Below are 18,072 nucleotides of genomic sequence, written 5' to 3'. Positions count from 1 at the left end.
GGTCATTGCCACCTGTCCTCACTGCCACCCCCAATGGCCACGCGACTGGGTTTGGAGAGACGATTTTCCTGCCAAAGAAGCTTGGATGTGAATTGCTTAATGGACGTTGGGGGTGGCATGGAGCGCTAGCAATCTCACGGAAGAGACACCTCCATCCCCACCATCCAGGCCGAGCCCTTTTCTTGCTGCCACCATCGGGCAGGAGATACAGAAGCCTGAGGTCCCACACCACCAGATTCAGGAACACCTACTTCCCTTCAACCATCATGTTCCTGAACACAAAACCAAATGTGGACACAAGATGCCGGAGTAACTCAGCGGGTCAGGCAGCATCTCGGGAGGGAAGGAATGGGTGACGTTTCGGGTCGAGGCCCTTCTTCAGACCCGAAGGGATGGGTGACCTTTCAGGTCTGAAGAAAGGTCTCGACCCAAAGGGTCTGAAGAAGGGTCTCGACCCGAAACGTCACCGGTACCTGAACTGATGTACAGCACTTTGGTCAACGTGGGTTGTTTTTAACTGTGCTGTACAAATAAAATTGACTTGACTTGACTTGACATTCCTTCTCTCCCAAGATGCTGCCTGACCAGCTGAGTTACTCCAGCATTTTGTGTCTACCTTCGATGTAAACCAACATCTGCAGTTTTCTTCCTGTGCAAACTAAATCCTACCTTAGCAATGGAACACTATGGACCATGGACTTGTCATGCCATTAGCATGGACATGGAATTTGTTTTGAAACAATGTCTCGTGTTTTGCAGTCCTTATTTTCACTGTCTTGTGTGATTTACGTATTATTATTTTTTTGTGCATCGTCTATGTGCCTGTGATGCTGCTGCTGCATAAAAGATTTCATTGTACCTGCACTTCATTGTACTTTTACATCCGTACACTAAAACTCTCGTTTGTTCGTTCCTGAACAACAGCCAAAACTGTACACGGCAGCGCGGCAATTTTAGGCCCACCTTGCTCACCATCGTCCCTTTGCTGCTAATGGAAGAAGTTTCATTGAAATCGGTGTTATATTTTTTAAGTTATTCACATATTAAAGTTTAAATCTAAACTTGGGTGGAGGGGGGAGAGGGGAGGGGTAAGGGGGGGGAGAGGGAAGTGGGAGGGGTGGAGGAGAGGAGAGGGTGCTGCACCAACACAGAAGAGGTTTGGGCCCAACGGATCCACTTGGTCTATTATGGCAATAAAGGCAACTTGTCTTGACTTGATTTGACCTGACCTGTGTTCACAAGCAAGTCCGTGTTGAGAATAAACAGTAATGCAGGCAGGGGTTTAGTTTAGTGGGAAAGAAAACTACAGATGCTGGTTTAAATCGAAGTTAACACAAAATGCTGGAGTAACTCAGCGGGTCAGGCGGCATCTCTGGAGAGAAGGAATGGGCGACGTTTCGGGTCGAGACCCTTAAGGGAGGAAAAACCTTTTCAGTCAGAGAGTTGTGAATCTGTGGAATTCTTTGCCTCAGAAGGCAGTGGAGGCCAATTCTCTGAATGCATTCAAGAGAGAGCTGGATGGAGCTCTTAAGGATAGCGGAGTCAGGGGGTATGGGGAGAAGGCAGGAACGGGGTACTGATTGAGAATGATCAGCCATGATCACATTGAATGGCGGTGCTGGCTCGAAGGGCCGAATGGCCTCCTCCTGCACCTATTGACCCGAAATGTCACCCATTCCTTCTCTCCAGAGATGCTGCCTGACCCGCTGAGTTACTCCAGCATTTTGTGCCTTCCAGCAGTTTAGGTTTGTTTAGTTTAGTTTAAAGATACATCATGGAAACTGACCCTTCGGCCCACCGAGTCCACCCCGACCCATCCATCGCCCCTTCACACTAGCTCTATGTTATCCCACTTTCTCATCATCTCTCTTACACACACAAGGGGGGGGGGCAATTTTTCAGAGGGCCGATTAACCTACAAACCCGCACGTGTTTGGGATGTGGGAGGAAAGCAGAGGAAACCCACGTGTTCGCAGGGAGAACGTGCAAACTCCGAGGTCAGGAATGAACCCGGGTCTCGGGCGCGGTGATTCAGCTGTTTCATGCTGTATCTTTCAATCAATTCAGAGCCTGTTCTTGGGGTTGCAAAGTGCCATCTGCCGTTTCCCAGTGCTTTTAATCTCACTTTTCCCCATCTCAAACCTCATTTTTCATTCCCATCCTGCGTGGCTTCCCACCGCCCGTGTTCGAAAGCCAAGCTTCATGAAGCGGTCACTTAATTAGCATTTGTTATTCCCCCTTAATTTAGCACACATCGCTGTTAGCCTAGCAACACTCTGCTTTTATTTTTAAACGTCTAGCCGTCTTTCAGGTCTCTGCTCTTCTCGTCTTTCAGCTGGGAACAGAAACTGCTGCTGTGACAACCGGCAAAGTGCCTCCTCCCCCTCAGCCGAGGGGCTGCTGAGACCCTCAAGGCATTGAAAGGAAAACTGCACAGACAGACCAGCGCGCTGGAAATGTTCTGTCCTTCCCGTGTTGAATCCATAGGAAGTAGGTGAGTGTTTGGCTCTCTGCGGACCAGACCACCGCAATGATCTATTTCTGACTACACTCGTTAATGCAGCTCAAACTATGCATAGAAACATAGAAACATAGAAAATAGGTGCAGGAGTAGGCCATTCGGCCCTTCGAGCCTGTACGCACCGCCATTCAATATGATCATGGCTGATCATTCAGCTCAGTAACCTGTACCTGCCTTCTCTCCATACCCCCTGATCCCTTTAGCAAAAAGGGCCACATCTAACTCCCTCTTAAATATAGCCAATGAACTGGCCTCAACTACCTTCTGTGGCAGAGAATTCCACAGACTCACCACTCTCTGTGTGAAGAAATGTTTTCTCATCTCGGTCCTAAAAGACTTCCCCCTTATCCTTAAGCTGTGACCCCTGGTTCTGGACTCCCCCAACATCGGGAACAATCTTCCCGCATCTAGCCTCTCCAACCCCTTAAGAATTTTATATGTTTCTATAAGGTCCCCCCTCAGTCTTCTAAATTCCAGCGAGTACAAGCCCAGTCTATCTAGTCTTTCCTCATATGTAAGTCCCGCCATCCCAGGTATCAATCTGGTGAACCTTCTCTGTACTCCCTCTAAGGCAAGAACGTCTTTCCTCAGGTTAGGAGACCAAAACTGCACACAATACTCCAGGTGCAGTCTCACCAAGGCCCTGTACAACTGCAGCAGAACCTCCCTGCTCCTATACTCAAATCCTCTTGCTATGAATGCCAACATACCATTCGCTTTCTTCACTGCCTGCTGCACCTGCATGCTTGCTTTCAATGACTGGTGCACCATGACACCCAGGTCACGTTGCATCTCCCCTTCTCCCAATCGGTCACCATTCAGGTAATACTCTGCTTTCCTGTTCTTGCCGCCAAAGTGGATAACCTCACATTTATCCACATTATATTGCATCTGCCATGCATTTGCCCACTCGCCTAATCTATCCAAGTCACTCTGCAGCCTCCTAGCATCTTCCTCGCAGCTAACACTGCCACCCAGCTTCGTGTCATCCGCAAACTTAGAGGTTTGCTAGTGTGACACCTGTGGCTTTAAACTAAGTAGTGGGGGGGAGGGGTTAACAAATTGTGAATATGAAGATGAGGTAAAAAAAAGGGAATACAGGAGATATTGCAAAAGACTCTCGGAAGAATGGGAACAGAAGTTCTAGAGGGGAAAAGAAATTAAGGGCAGGGCCAATTGTGACCGATGTGAGAGGGGAGGTAAATACAGAAGTTAAAGTGTTGTACTTAAATGCGCGTAGTATAAAAAATAAAGTGGATGAGCTTGAGGCTCAGTTAGTCATGGGCAAGTATGATGTTGTAGGGATCACTGAGACATGGCTACAAGAGGACCAGGGCTGCGAATTGAATATTCAGGGGTACACAACGTATAGAAAAGACAGGCAGGTGGGCAGAGGGGGTGGGGTTGCTCTGATGGTAAGGAATGATATTCATTCCCTTGCAAGGGGTGACATAGAATCAGGAGATGTTGAATCAGTATGGATAGAAATGAGAAATTGTAAGGGTAAAAAGACCCTAATGGGAGTTATCTATAGGCCCCCAAACAGTAGCCTCGACAGAGGGTGCAAGTTGAATCAGGAGATAAAATTGGCGTGTCAAAAATGTAATGCTACGGTGGTTATGGGAGATTTCAACATGCAGGTAGACTGGGAAAATCAGGTTGGAAATGGACCCCAGGAAAGAGAGTTTGTAGAGTGCCTTCGAGATGGATTCTTAGAACAGCTTGTACTGGAGCCTACCAGGGAGAAGGCAATTCTGGATTTAGTGTTGTGTAATGATCCTGATCTGATAAGGGGACTAGAGGTAAAAGAGCCATTAGGAGGCAGTGATCACAACATGATAAGTTTTACTCTGCAAATGGAAAGGCAGAAGGGAAAATCGGAAGTGTCAGTATTACACTATAGCAAAGGGGATTACAGAGGCATGAGGCAGGAGCTGGCCAAAATTGACTGGAAGGAGGCCCTAGCAGGGAAGACGGTAGAATAGCAATGGCAGGTATTCCTGGGAATAATGCAGAGGTTGCAGGATCAATTTATTCCAAAGAGGTGGAAAGACTCTAAGGGGAGTAAGAGACACCTGTGGCTGACGAGGGAAGTCAGGGACAGCATAAAAATTAAGGAGAGGAAGTATAACATAGCAAAGAAGAGTGGGAAGACAGAGGATTGGGACTCTTTTAAAGAGCAACAAAAGTTAACTAAAAAGGCAATACGGGGAGAAAAGATGAGGTACGAGGGTAAACTAGCCAATAATATAAAGGAGGATAGCAAAAGTTTTTTTAGGTACGTGAAGAGGAAAAAAATAGTCAAGGCAAATGTGGGTCCCTTGAAGACAGAAGCAGGGGAATTTATTATGGGGAACAAAGAAATGGCAGACGAGTTAAACCGTTACTTTGGATCTGTCTTCACTGAGGAAGATACACACAATCTCCCAAATGTTCTAGGGGCCGGAGAACCTAGGGTGATGGAGGAACTGAAGGAAATCCACATTAGGCAGGAAATGGTTTTGGGTAGACTGATGGGACTGAAGGCTGATAAATCCCCAGGGCCTGATGGTCTGCATCCCAGAGTACTTAAGGAGGTGGCTCTAGAAATAGTGGAAGCATTGGAGATCATTTTTCAATGTTCTATAGATTCAGGATCAGTTCCTGTGGATTGGAGGATAGCAAATGTTATCCCACTTTTTAAGAAAGGAGGGAGAGAGAAAACGGGTAATTATAGACCAGTTAGTCTGACATCAGTGGTGGGGAAGATGCTGGAGTCAATTATAAAAGACGAAATTGCTGAGCATTTGGATAGCAGTAACAGGATCATTCCGAGTCAGCATGGATTTACGAAGGGGAAATCATGCTTGACAAATCTACTGGAATTTTTTGAGGATGTAACTAAGAAAATTGACAGGGGAGAGTCAGTGGATGTGGTGTACCTCGACTTTCAGAAAGCCTTCGACAAGGTCCCACATAGGAGATTAGTGGGCAAAATTAGGGCACATGGTATTGGGGGTAGGGTACTGACATGGATAGAAAATTGGTTGACAGACAGAAAGCAAAGAGTGGGGATAAATGGGTCCCTTTCGGAATGGCAGGCAGTGACCAGTGGGGTACCGCAAGGTTCGGTGCTGGGACCCCAGCTATTTACGATATACATTAATGACTTAGACGAAGGGATTAAAAGTACCATTAGCAAATTTGCAGATGATACTAAGCTGGGGGGTAGTGTGAATTGTGAGGAAGATGCAATAAGGCTGCAGGGTGACTTGGACAGGTTGTGTGAGTGGGCGGATACATGGCAGATGCAGTTTAATGTAGATAAGTGTGAGGTTATTCACTTTGGAAGCAAGAATAGAAAGGCAGATTATTATCTGAATGGTGTCAAGTTAGGAAGAGCGGATGTTCAACGAGATCTGGGTGTCCTAGTGCATCAGTCACTGAAAGGAAGCATGCAGGTACAGCAGGCAGTGAAGAAAGCCAATGGAATGTTGGCCTTCATAACAAGAGGAGTTGAGTATAGGAGCAAAGAGGTCCTTCTACAGTTGTACCGGGCCCTGGTGAGACCGCACCTGGAGTACTGTGTGCAGTTTTGGTCTCCAAATTTGAGGAAGGATATTCTTGCTATGGAGGGCGTGCAGCGTAGGTTCACTAGGTTAATTCCCGGAATGGCGGGACTGTTGTATGTTGAAAGGCTGGAGCGATTGGGCTTGTATACACTGGAATTTAGAAGGATGAGGGGGGATCTTATTGAAACATATAAGATAATTAGGGGATTGGACACATTAGAGGCAGGAAACATGTTCCCAATGTTGGGGGAGTCCAGAACAAGGGGCCACAGTTTAAGAATAAGGGGTAGGCCATTTAGAACGGAGATGAGGAAGAACTTTTTCAGTCAGAGGGTGGTGAAGGTGTGGAATTCTCTGCCTCAGAAGGCAGTGGAGGCCAGTTCGTTGGATGCTTTCAAGAGAGAGCTGGATAGAGCTCTTAAGGATAGCGGAGTGAGGGGGTATGGGGAGAAGGCAGGAACGGGGTACTGATTGAGAATGATCAGCCATGATCACATTGAATGGCGGTGCTGGCTCGAAGGGCTGAATGGCCTCCTCCTGCACCTATTGTCTATTGTCTATTGTCTATGCTGTTGAAGCTCTGTAATTATCTTCCACCCCCCACAGTGAATACAAGTCAAAAGTACATCAGTGGCTGTGAATCAGAACCATGCCTTTCTTTTCCATCATCTTGATCAGCAGTTCCAGTACTGGGGGCGGCACGGTGGCGCAGCGGGTAGAGCTGCTGCCTCACAGCGCCAGAGACCCGGGTTCCATCCTGACTATGGGCGCTGTCTGTATGGAGTTTGTACCTTCTCCCCGTGACCGTGTGGGAGGATAATCACACCTAGGGTTGCCAACTGTCCCGTATTAGCCGGGACATCCCGTATTTTGGGGTGAATTAGTTTGTCCCGTACGGGACCGCCCTTGTCCCGTATTAGGCCCATGGGGGGTGCTGTAGGCCCGGACACTGTAGTCCCGGACACTGTAGGCCCGGACACTGTAGGCCCGGACACTGTAGGCCCCGGACACTGTAGGCCCCGGACACTGTAGGCCCCGGACACTGTAGGCCCCGGACACTGTAGGCCCCGGACACTGTAGGCCCCGGACACTGTAGGCCCCGGACACTGTAGGCCCCGGACACTGTAGGCCCCGGACACTGTAGGCCCCGGACACTGTAGGCCCCGGACACTGTAGGCCCCGGACACTGTAGGCCCCGGACACTGTAGGCCCCGGACACTGTAGGCCCCGGACACTGTAGGCCCCGGACACTGTAGGCCCCGGACACTGTAGGCCCCGGACACTGTAGGCCCGGACACTGTAGGCCCGGACACTGTAGGCCCCGGACACTGTAGGCCCGGACACTGTAGGCCCAGACACGGTAGATAATAGACAATAGACAATAGGTGCAGGAGTAGGCCATTCAGCCCTTCGAGCCAGCACCACCATTCAATGTGATCATAGCTGATCATTCTCAATCAGTACCCCGTTCCTGCCTTCTCCCCATACCCCTGACTCCGCTATCCTTAAGAGCTCCATCTAGCTCTCTCTTGAATGCATTCAGAGAATTGGCCTCCACTGCCTTCTGAGGCAGAGAATTCCACAGATTCACAACTCTCTGACTGAAAAAGTTTTTCCTCATCTCTGTTCTAAATGGCCTACCCCTAATTCTTAAACAGTGGCCCCTGGTTCTGGACTCCCCCAACATTGGGAACATGTTTCCTGCCTCTAACGTGTCCAACCTCTTAATAATCTTATACATTTCGATAAGATCCCCTCTCATCCTTCTAAATTCCAGTGTATACAAGCCTGTACAAGTGTATAGGCCCGGACACTATAGGCCCGGACACTGTAGTTCCGGACAGTGGAGGCCCGGAGGCCCGGGCGCCATCTAACGGAGGTTGGGTAGCAACTCGCCTCCCGGCCCAGGCGGCCGCCATTGGTGGAGCGGGAGCACGTGGCCGCTGGCTGGGTGAGGTCATGTGGGGCGTGGGGCGGTGACATCACCTTGTCCCTTATTTGGGAGTGAGGAAGTTGGCACCCCTAATCACAGAGCCCAGGGGAAACCCACGTGGTCAGAGGGAGAACGTGCAAACTCCACATAGACAGCACCCGAGGATCAAACCTAGAATGGACTTTTATTTCTACTATGTCTATCACAATCTTGGAATGTTTCAGTACACCTCACTCCCAGTGAAGCAATTTTAGGAAGTGTTGTAGTGTAGGAACCACGGCGGCCATCTTGTGCAGAGTGGGCTCCCACAAACAGAAATGTGATACTGACCAAATGTTTATTTATTAATATTTATTCATAGCTAATATTGGGTTGGTGCACAGTGCAGCATGGTGGCGCAGCGGTCGAGTTGCTGCCTTACAGCGAATGCAGCGCCGGAGACCCGGGTTTAATCCTGACTACGGGCGCCGTCTGTACGGAGTTTGTACGTTCTCCCCGCGACCTGCGTGGGTTTTCTCCGAGATCTTCGGTTTCCTCCCACACTCCAAAGACGTGCAGGTTTGTAGGTTAATTGGTTTGGTATAAATGTAGAAATTGTCCCTAGTGTGTGTAGGATAGTGTTAGTGTGCGGGGATCGCTGGGCGGCGTGGACTCGGTTGGCTGAAGGGCCTGTTTCTGCGCTGTATCTCTAATTCTAAAAAAAATATCTAATACCACACATGTATACGATCGGTACAGTTGCTGCCTCACAGCGCCAGAGACCCGGGTTCGATCCCGACTACGGGTGCTGTCTGTACGGAGTTTGTACGTTCTCCCCGCGACCTGCGTGGGTTTTCTCCGAGATCTTCGGTTTCCTCCCACACTCCAAAGACGTACAGGTTTGTAAGTTAATTGGTTTGGTATAAATGTAGAAATTGTCCCTAGTGGGTGTAGGACAGTGTTAGTGTGCAGGGATCGCTGGTCGGCACGGACGCAGTGGGCAGAAGGGCCTGTTTCCACGCTGTATCTCTAAATCTAAAAAGACACCAGAGAGATCTTGCTCCCACTTGAAATACTAGGATCCATTTTGCATCCATTTGGGAGAGGATTTCTGTTCAATGCCTCGTCTGTAGAGGAAAAGAGGAAAAGTAGAGCATCAGACTTAAGTGTCTGGAGATGTACTTGAACCCGCCACCGAAGATAGACACAGAATGCTGGAGTAACTCAGCGGGACAGGCAACATCTCTGGGGAGAAGGAATGGGTGACGTTTCGGGTCGAGACCCTTCTTCAGACTGAGAGTCAAGGGGAGAGGGAACCTAGAGAAAACTCTCGTAGGAGAGAGGAGGAGAACGTTTTCGAAGTAGGCGTTCCTGGAGGAGATTTTGCAGTGGAGCGGTCAAAATGTCAAGTCAAGTCAAGTCAATTTTATTTGTACAGCACATTTAAAAACAACCCACGTTGATCAAAGTGCTGTACATCTGATTAGGTTCCAATGGAAAAAAAATGAAACATACAGTAGTAGCACGCAAACAGTTCACAGCGCCTCCTCAATGAGCCTCAAACGCTAGGGAGTAGAAATAGGTTTTGAGCCTGGACTTAAAGGAGTCGATGGAGGGGGCAGTTCTGATGGGGAGAGGGATGCTGTTCCACAGTGTGTAAGAAGGAACTGGAGATGCTGGTTTATGCCGAAGATAGAAACAAAATGGGGGGGGTAACTCAGCGGGGACTGGCAACATCTCTGGAGAGAAGGAATGGGTGACTTTTCTTGATACAATTAATGCTTTAGAGAGAGGTTGGGGGGCAGAGAGATTTTGGGAGGGGGAACTGTAGAGATTAATGCATAGCTACCAATTGAGGTTAAAATCAGGCCTGTGCAAGAGACAGCAACCAGAGAACAATTGAGGAAGTTAATTTTTCCTAATTTGTGGTCTTTTCCTCTCTCACTTCCATTTTTCAATAGCAAATGCATCTGCACGCTACTGTTTAAATACTTACTTCGCTGGTTTTATAGCAAAACAGAGAGAGAACAGTGAATAATTTTAACACTGCTTAACCTTTCAATTTAACATGAAAGAAGTATGTGTGGCTGCAAATATCTTCTTGTTCATTTCCTGTGAAGCTCGACACGAATCTCAGCATGCTTGTGTTCTGTAACCTGCCAGGGTAGGAAATAGCAACGCTGCACACTTTCAGCAATGGAGCGGAAAGCTGATAATTGATCTGTGTGTCAAACACCCTCTGATAACATAGCCTGTTATCAGAGAACTGCTGTGACTGTCTAGTTCATTAGGCGTGTTAACATTTACAAAAACTACTGGCACAGCACCTGCACCTTAAAGGGATAGACCCCTTCTCTCTAAATCTTCCAGAGAAAGTCAGTGGCAGAAGAAGACCCAAAGTGCTGGAGTAACTCAGCGGGTCAGGCAGCGTCTCTGGAGAACATGGAGAGGTGACGTTTCACAGAGTGCTGGAGTAACTCAGCGGGTCAGGCAGCATCTGTGGAGAACATGGATAGGTGACGTTTCACAGAGTGCTGGAGTAACTCAGCAGGTCAGGCAGCATCTCTGGAGAGCATGGATAGGTGACTTTTCAGTTCAGGACTCTTAGAGTCATGGAGTGATACAGCGTGGAAACAGGCCCTTCGGCCCAGCTTGCCCACACCGGCCAACATGCCACAGCTACACTAGTCCCATCTGCCCGCGTCTGGTCCATATCCCACCAAACCCGTCCTATCCATGTACCTGTCTAGCTGTTTCTTAAACGTTGGGATAGTCCCAGCCTCAACTACCTCCTCTGGCAGCTTATTCACAAAATGCTGGAGTAACTCAGCAGGTCAGGCAGCATCTCAGGCGAGAAGGAATGGGCGACGTTTCGGGTCGAGACCCTCCTGGCAGCTTGTTCCATACACCCACCACCCTTTGTGTGAAAAAGCTACCTCTTATTAAATCTATTTCCCCTTCGAAGACGGACAGGTTTGTAAGTTAATTTGGCTTTGGTGTAAATGGTCCCCAGTGTGTGTAGGGATGGTACTAGTGTAAGAGGATTGCTGATTGGTGCGGACGATGGCCGATGTTTCTGCGCTGTATCTCTGAACTAAACTAAAGATAGAACATGAAGCAGCACAGTACATAGAAAGTAGGTGCAGGAGTAGGCCATTCGGCCCTTCAAGCCTGTACAGAAACAGGGCATTTGCTGCACAATGCCATCTGCCTGCACAGTGTCCTTAATCCCTGAACTCCCTGTCTCTTTATGGTCTTGCCTTAAATACCTCGGGTCAAGAGGCTCCAGACACTTAAGTCTGATGCTCTACTGAAAGTAGAGTGTATTGGTCTCCCAAATGGATGCAAAATGGATCCTAGTATTTCAAGTGGGAGCAAGATCTCTCTGGTGTCTTTTTAGTTTAGAGGTACAGCGTGGAAACCGGCCCTTCTGCCCACCGAGTCCACGCCGACCAGCGATCCCCGCACACCAACGCCATCCTACACACACACACACACTAGGGACATTTTACAATTTTACCAAGCCAATTAGCCTACAGACCTGCACGTCTTTGGAGTGTGGGAGGAAACCGGAGATCCTGGAGAAATCCCACGCGGGTCATGGGGAGAACGTACAAACTCCGTACAGACAGCATCCCGTGGTCGGGATTGAACCCTTGTCTCTGGCGCTGTGAGGCAGCAACTGTACCGATCGTATACATGTGTGGTTTTAGATTTTTTTATACTTTAGATTTTAGATTTAGAGTATTAGATATTTTTTTTAGAATTAGAGATGCAGCGCGGAAACAGGCCCTTCGGCCAACCGAGTCCGCGCCGCCCAGCGATCCCCGCACATTAACACTATCCTACACATACTAGAGACAATTTTTACATTTACCCAGTCAATTAACCTACAGACCTGTACGTCTTTGGAGTGTGGGAGGAAACCGAAGATCTCGGAGAAAACCCACGCAGGTCACGGGGAGAGCGTGCAAACTCCGTACAGACGGCGCCCGTAGTCGGGATCGAACCCGGGTCTCCGGCGCTGTGAGGCAGCAACTCTACCGCTGTGCCACCGTGACCGCCCGTTTAAGTGACAAATGCACTGGGAACCAGAACAATGAAATTCTTATTTGCCGCAACTTTACGGACACGTTCAGCACAACAGCGTAACAAATATCTCCACGATAAATGATCGGTTATTCTAGCTTACGGTCAGATTAATGGCAAAGAAAACCAGACGCTCGATGAGAAAAATCCAATGCAACAAATTGAGGTGATCACAAGCACATACATCCCCATCATCTTCAGCCTAATGGAGATGAGGCACTGATCAAGTACCTTGTACATTTAACAGTCCGGCCTCTCCTGTAGCTGGAGCACCACCTGCCTGTTGTCTGCTGGCACAGGTTGTCTCACCTGGCCCGATGCTACAGGTGCTCCATAGAGGCAGCACCTGCAAGCCATGGCCTCCAGCATGCACTGAGAAACATTGATCCCATGGATCTCACTAGCCTGGCACAGGCAAGGGGAGGCCTCGGGTCCCGATGCCCACTGGGCAACCAGCGGGCACACAAGACCCCTGAAGCATCCAGAATGGAGATTGCTGTCCATCCAATACATCAAGGCAGCGCGCCCAAACGTTCCCATTGGTTCCAGCTCATGGCCGCTGCCTTGATGGACCTGCGAGTCCCCTTCCATCTGAGCCGGGGGTGGGTTAGGGCTCGGTGTGTCTATTGATCTCCGCTTGTTTGGGCTCCGGAGGGCTTCCCTCTTCCTGCCGTGGTTGTTGGCGATGCCGAGGGGCTGGTGCCACCGGCGGTGGGAGGCGAGGTTGGCCAGGTGGCCGAAGACCTTGCCGCAGTCCGGGCACCGGTGCTCCACCTGGACTATTCCAGGGCACTTGTGCCGGGCAAGGGCGAAGCAGTCAGGGTATTCCTCGCCACACAGCCGGCAGATAAACGCCCCTAGAACATCACAGCTCCGTCTCCCTTTCTCCTTTGCGCGGTCCTTATCGCTCAGCGTCACAGGGATGGCCACTTTAGCTTGCCTCCCCACAAAACCCGGTTCCTCCTCAAACGAGTCCACGATCCTCTGTCCCAATGCCTCAGGGGGAGTTGCCTTTATCGTCGACTGAACTGTGTCAAGGGTTGGAGATGCCTCCATCTCCGTGGCCAGGGCTCCAGTGTCAGGCTGAGCCTCTTCATCTGGCACTGGGGATCCATCGAAGGAAGCATTTTGGCTCCAGAACCTCCCTGTGCCTCCCCCCTCTTTTTGTCCTGGTCCACGATCCTCATTCCACACGCCGCACCCATCCACCAAGGGCCATGGATAAGGACCACTCTCGTACCCCATGACTCGTCTCCCTGTCGGCCTGCGTGACAGTGTCCTCCTCTTCCTTCTGACCAAAAACCCTCTGGGCATCTCGATGGGAAACGCCCTCCAGCAACGAATGCAAAATGCCCGCAAGAACGGAGCTCGGGAAGACCAGGAATCGAGGCTGCTTCTGCCCCAGCCTCTCTCTCTCTCCTGGTGCCTCCTGAATCCTGAACGATGCACGAGCTTCTGAATTAGCACCGACCCAATTAACACGCACAAGGAACGCGGGTAATTCTGATAGGAAGAGGCCACCTTCGATGTGTTTGATGACAAATCATTAGCGCTGTGTTAATGCTCTGGTAGCCCTCTGGGGAAGGAAGGCAGAAGATGCCAACCTTCAGTGAAATATTCCGAATAACATCAGCTCTGAAACGTCCGTAAAATAATTCCACAACTGGAACTCCTTTGCAGGATGATAGGATTCGAATCTATTTATTTGTTCATGGATGTGGGCATCACTGGTGATACCAGCATTAATTACACCGGCCTGCTTAGGCCTGAACTAAGGGGGCATTTAAAAAGATGCGGCCTCTCACCACTGGAGACCTCAGTTCAACCCTGATCTTGGGTGCACGTCCTCCCAATAATCCCATCATTCCCTCCACATCTCCAACTGGGCAACCAGCGGGCAGCCATTGGTGGAGCGGGAGCACGTGGCTGCTGGCTGGGTGAGGTCACGTGGGGCGCGGGGCGGTGACGTCACCCTTTGTCCCTTATTTGGGAGTGAGGAAGTTGGCAACCCTACTAATACGGGGACAAGGGCGGTCCCGTACGGGACAAATAGTATAAGAAGATAACTGCAGATGCTGGTACAAATCGAAGGTATTTATTCACAAAATGCTGGAGTAACTCAGCAGGTCAGGCAGCATCTCGGGAGAGAAGGAATGGGTGACGTTTCGGGTCGAGACCCTTCTTCAGACTGATGTCAGTGGGGCGGGACAAAGGAAGGATATAGGTGGAGACAGGAAGATAGAGGGAGATCTGGGAAGGAGGAGGGGAAGAGAGGGACAGAGGAACTATCTAAAGTTGGAGAAGTCAATGTTCATACCACTGGGTTGCAAACTGCCCAGGCGAAATATGAGGTGCTGTTCCTCCAATTTCCGGTGGGCCTCACTATGGCACTGGAGGAGGCCCATGACAGAAAGGTCAGACTGGGAATGGGAGGGGGAGTTGAAGTGCTCAGCCACCGGGAGATCAGTTTGGCCAACGCGGACCGAGCGCAGGTGTTGAGCGAAGCGATCGCCGAGCCTGCGCTTGGTTTCGCCGATGTAAATAAGTTGACATCTAGAGCAGCGGATGCAATAGATGAGGTTGGAGGAGGTGCAGGTGAACCTTTGTCTCACCTGGAAAGACTGTTTGGGTCCTTGGATGGAGTTGAGGGGGGAGGGTAAAGGGACAGGTGTTGCATCTCGTGCGGTTACAGGGAAAAGTGCCCGGGGTTGGGGTGGTTAGGGTAGGAAGGGACGAGTGGACCAGGGAGTTACGGAGGGAACGGTCTCTGCGGAACGCAGAGAGGGGAGGGGATGGGAAGATATGGCCAGTGGTGGGGTCCCGTTGTAGGTGACGGAAATGTTGGTGGATGATTTGTTGGATCCGCTGGCTGGTGGGGTGGAAGGTGAGAACGAGGGGGATTTTTTAGCCCAAAATACGGGATGTCCCGGCTAATATGGGACAATAGACAATAGACAATAGACAATAGGTGCAGGAGTAGGCCATTCAGCCCTTCGAGCCAGCACCGCCATTCAATGCGATCATGGCTGATCACTCTCAATCAGTACCCCGTTCCTGCCTTCTCCCCATACCCCCTAACTCCGCTATCCTTAAGAGCTCTATCCAGCTCTCTCTTGAAAGCATCCAACGAACTGGCCTCCACTGCCTTCTGAGGCAGAGAATTCCACACCTTCACCACCCTCTGACTGAAAAAGTTCTTCCTCATCTCCGTTCTAAATGGCCTACCCCTTATTCTTAAACTGTGGCCCCTTGTTCTGGACTCCCCCAACATTGGGAACATGTTATCTGCCTCTAATGTGTCCAATCCCCTAATTATCTTATATGTTTCAATAAGATCCCCCTCATCCTTCTAAATTCCAGTGTATACAAGCCCAATCGCTCCAGCCTTTCAACATACGACAGTCCCGCCATTCCGGGAATTAACCTAGTGAACCTACGCTGCACGCCCTCCATAGCAAGAATATCCTTCCTCAAATTTGGAGACCAAAACTGCACACAGTACTCCAGGTGCGGTCTCACCAGGGCCCGGTACAACTGTAGAAGGACCTCTTTGCTCCTATACTCAACTCCTCTTGTTACGAAGGCCAACATTCCATTGGCTTTCTTCACTGCCTGCTGTACCTGCATGCTTCCTTTCATTGACTGATGCACTAGGACACCCAGATCTCGTTGAACTCCCCCTCCTCCTAACTTGACACCATTCAGATAATAATCTGCCTTTCTATTCTTGCTTCCAAAGTGAATAACCTCACACTTATCTACATTAAACTGCATCTGCCATGTATCCGCCCACTCACACAACCTGTCCAAGTCACCCTGCAGCCTTATTGCATCTTCCTCACAATTCACACTACTCCCCAACTTAGTATCATCTGCAAATTTGCTAATGGTACTTTTAATCCCTTCGTCTAAGTCAGTTGGCAACCCTAGTCACAATCCACCTCAATTAGGGCGGCACGGTGGCGCAGCGGTAGAGTTGCTGCTTTACAGCGAATGCAGCGCCGGAGACTCAGGTTCGATCCTGACTACGGGTGCTGCACTGTAAGGAGTTTGTACGTTCTCCCCGTGACCTGCGTGGGTTTTCTCCGAGATCTTCGGTTTCCTCCCACACTCCAAAGACGTACAGGTATGTAGGTTAATTGGCTGGGTAAATGCAAAAATTGTCCCTAGTGGGTGTAGGATAGTGTTAATGTACGGGGATCACTGGGCGGCACGGACTTGGAGGGCCGAAAAGGCCTGTTTCCGGCTGTAGATATATGATATGATATGATATGATATGACTCAGGGCAAGAACTTGTGTGTGGTTAACATGGGATGTATTTGTACTGGACGAGCCCTCCCTGCCACCTTCTTTTATTTTCCACCTCCTCCACTGTTCGGCTCGCTGTGTTTTGATCCCTTCACTTGACTAAGACGTTCTATTACATTCTTTCCGCTCGCAGGACTTCTGTGGGTATTTGTCAACCATTTTTCCTCTACCCTGCCTGCCTTCAACTTTCTGTTTCGCAGGAAGACTTGCAAGCTGCCTGCTCTGTGGTTCTGTAACTTTCGAGTGTGATGAATCATGCGAATGTCCGTTAAATATAGACCATGATCGTGCAGTGGAGGGTGATGGGGAGGAGGGAGGGGAGGGGGAGGAGGAGGAGAGAGAGAGAGAGAGAGAGAGAGAGAGAGAGAGAGAGAGAGAGAGAGAGAGAGAGAGAGAGAGAGAGAGAGAGAGAGAGAGTGAGGATGTGAGTGAAGGGGTGCTGACCTACAATCTATCTCATTGGTGACCCTCGGACTATCCTTGATCGGACTTTGCTGGCTTTACCTTGCACTAAACGTTATTCCCTTATCATGTATCTGCACAATGTAAATGCATCGATTGTAATCGGGTGTTGTCTTTCTGCTGACTGGTTAGCACGCAACAAAAGCTTTTCACTGTACCTCGGTACACGTGACAATAACTGAACTGATCTCAGCTGAATTGAGGTGGCAGGGGTGGGAGGAGAGAGATAGAGAGAGAGAGAGAGAGAGAGAGAGAGAGAGAGAGAGAGAGAGAGAGAGAGAGAGAGAGAGAGGGAGAGAGAGAGAGAGGGGGGGAGGGACTGGGGATTATAGGGAGAGAGGGGGATTGGGAATTGTAGGGAGAGAGGGTTTGGAGATTAGAGAGAGATAGAGAGAGATAGATAGAGAGAGATAGATAGAGAGAGAGAGAGAGAGAGAGAGAGAGAGAGAGAGAGAGAGAGAGAGAGAGAGAGAGAGAGAGAGAGAGAGAGAGAGAGAGAGAGAGAGAGAGAGAGAGGGAGAGGGAGAGGGAGAGGAAGAGGAAGAGGAAGAGGAAGAGGAAGAGGAAGAGGAAGAAAAGAAATGGAGACTGGAGGGAGGGGAAATGAAGGAAAGAACAGTCACAGGTTCATGATCCTGAATCATGAGGGAGGGTTTGAGATCTCTCCCCAGCTCAAAGAGAAGGCTGCATGTCTTTGAGGAGCAGGGGCTTAAGTATTGCTTGGAAACCAGGGTTGCCAACCGTCCCGTATTAGCCGGGACATCCCGTATTTTGAGTTGAATCGGTTTGTCCCGTACGGGACCGCCCTTGTCCCGTTTTAGTAGGGTTGCCAACTTCCTTGCTCCCAAATAAGGGTGACGTCACCGCCCCGCGCCCCACGTGACCTCACCCAGCCAGCGGCCACGTGCTCCCGCTCCACCAATGGCAGCCGCCATTGGTGGAGCGGGAGCACGTGGCCGCTGGCTGGGTGAGGTCACGGGGGACGGGTGATGTCACCCTTTGTCCTGTATTTTGGGGGGTGAGGAAGTTGGCAACCCCTTACTGGAAGCCCAAACTGAAACCAACTTTATAGACAATAGACAATAGGTGCAGGAGGAGGCCATTCGGCCCTTCGAGCCACCACCGCCATTCAATGTGATCATGGCTGATCATTCTCAATCAGTACCCCGTTCCTGCCTTCTCCCCGTACCCCCTGACTCCGCTATCCTTAAGAGCTCTATCCAGCTCT

Source organism: Rhinoraja longicauda, chromosome 41, assembly GCF_053455715.1.
Source record: "Rhinoraja longicauda isolate Sanriku21f chromosome 41, sRhiLon1.1, whole genome shotgun sequence".
NCBI classification, from domain to species: Eukaryota; Metazoa; Chordata; class Chondrichthyes; order Rajiformes; family Arhynchobatidae; genus Rhinoraja; species Rhinoraja longicauda.
The sequence above is the reverse complement of the archived record's forward strand: the minus strand, read 5'-3'. Positions refer to the sequence as shown.